Source organism: Etheostoma spectabile, chromosome 5 (assembly GCF_008692095.1).
Source record: "Etheostoma spectabile isolate EspeVRDwgs_2016 chromosome 5, UIUC_Espe_1.0, whole genome shotgun sequence".
NCBI lineage: Eukaryota > Metazoa > Chordata > Actinopteri > Perciformes > Percidae > Etheostoma > Etheostoma spectabile.
The window spans coordinates 22,083,485-22,085,473 of NC_045737.1; the positions used below are offsets into that span (position 1 = coordinate 22,083,485).

At 39.2% G+C, this 1,989-nt stretch overlaps 1 protein-coding gene across 3 annotated transcripts in view; it reads left to right on the plus strand.

Annotated features, from left to right (window-relative positions):
• The first annotated feature begins 503 nt into the window (after window positions 1–503).
• The window catches only part of sh2b3 (SH2B adaptor protein 3), a 133,620-nt gene continuing 132,134 nt past the window's right edge, over window positions 504–1,989 (plus strand). For all 3 annotated transcript variants that reach the window (XR_004332243.1, XM_032517266.1, XM_032517265.1), the window contains exon 1: window positions 504–830. The gene's annotated coding sequence lies outside the window, so the exon portion shown is untranslated. The remainder of the gene's footprint in view (window positions 831–1,989) is intronic.

Consider the following 1,989-nt stretch of genomic DNA (forward strand, 5'->3'; position numbering starts at 1 on the left):
TTCATAAACTGTACGCCATAATCATCTAAATGATATCAAATAAAGGCTTGAAATATCTCACTTTGCATGTAATGAGTCTACATAATATATTAGTTTCACCTTTTAAGTTGAAATATACTGAAATGAATGATCTTTTGCACCATATGCTAATTTTTGGAGTTTCACCTGTATATCTGACAACTTTGAAAATTCAGATTTTTAAAAAAAATATATTTAAATCAACTAATGATGTCACATTATGGATACCGGTAGTATATAAAAATGTACAAAAAAGAAGTTCCAAAAAGAAGCTCTAAAAAGAAGCTCCCTTTAATTAAGTAAAAGATCTAAAGACTTCCTCCATCAGTGAAAATTAAGGTCAAGAGGTCGTTTGTGCACAGGGGGGCCCCCTAGTGGGTTAATCCGGCATTGATTAGCGGTTCTTTAATAGCTTCTTAGTGCGAGCAGGAATGCTTCTCTTGTTTTGAAAAAGAGTCGGAAACGTTGTCAGGAGTTTTCTACGACTTGACACAGCTGGACCGCGGCGCATTTTTTTGACAGCGGAAATGAGAAGTCGCCACTTTTTTCCGCGTAAAGTTCGTGGCTGAAAGTTTTTTTTTTCCTCTTTTTTTGTTTGTTTCGGAGGAACCGTCGCGTACACCAACAATGAAAGAGAAAGCGACAGACTTTTCAACATGCAGATTTTCCTCTGATGTCCAGTTTCCTGTTGCTCCTCGCCGACGTTGTTTGTGTTACTTTAGATGCTTCTCAACACATTTCCGTTATGCGAAGTCCAACTTGTTGGTTAGTCGTCGTGCTGCGGTGGGTGCCCATCCGAGATAACGGAGAACGTGAGTATGTTGTGAGAACTGTCAGACTTATTACCTTGTCTTGTTAAAGTACTTTTACCATCACTAAAGTCATTATTAACCGCATGGTGGATAATCCCAAAAATGGCGAACCGCACTAGTAATGTGGAATTTATAGCTTCCGTCCAAATTTCCATTTTTTTTCTTCACTAATAATTGTCGAAAAAATGTGCTTGTGTAAAATTTAAAGGGCTCTGCCTCTCTTCGGCTGGGTGCCGGGGGTGCTGGCGCAGACTTTTTTTTTAGCCCAACAATTTTAATTATTAAAAATAGAGTCCTGCTTACCACCGAGCAGAATTTTCTGTCGTTGAGTTGCTTGGCGTCACATCAACTGGGATAGTTAGTCCACAATTATAACGGCCGGCAGGATGCTGATGTGTTGACTGTTCTGCACTGCAGTGCAAAGGATCATGGGACTATGTTATTAACGGTTCCTGTCCTAGTTTTAGTGTGTAAATGATGTTCTGTTAGTGTTTTCGTTTTGCATTTAATGTTACCTGGGTTTAAGTCTTGATTTAGTGTTCATGTTTATTTACATTTATTGGGTTACCATGACACATGAGACACCGGGGAGGTTGATGACCTCTGTGTGTCAAGCGGGTATAAGACGTAATTTACTACCTTGAAGTTCATTTTCTCTGTTAATCAGAATTCTCTCACATAGCTAGCTCGCTCCAACATACACATGTGCATGTTGTAGCTTGATAGTTTAAGTTTGTACAAGTTTTTGGGACTAGTATTATTTGGCGCAAGTATATTTTCCGTGGTCTCCATGGTGATGTCCCAATATGCAACCTATTGTGACTTATTTGTGATACATTTTACTAGGCAAAACATTTTTTTTTTTAAAGTCACATTGCTGTCCACAGTTTCCCCATAGATAGCCAACAGAATAATAGTGTGCACTTGAAATGTGAACTTCATTGTTGTATGACGTTATTGTGTGTTGAGCGTGAGTGTGCGCATACTCAGGTCAGTGGTCACCCCTCATGACTGCAGGATAGAGAAGAGGAACAAGTGGGGAGCAGCCTTTTGGTTTCACAATGCAGTGTTCTATAGCAGTAAAACAAAACAGTAATTTTGATGTGTGTTTTCGAGTGAATTCACTCCAATTCTGTGTGTGTGTGTGTGTGTGTGTGTG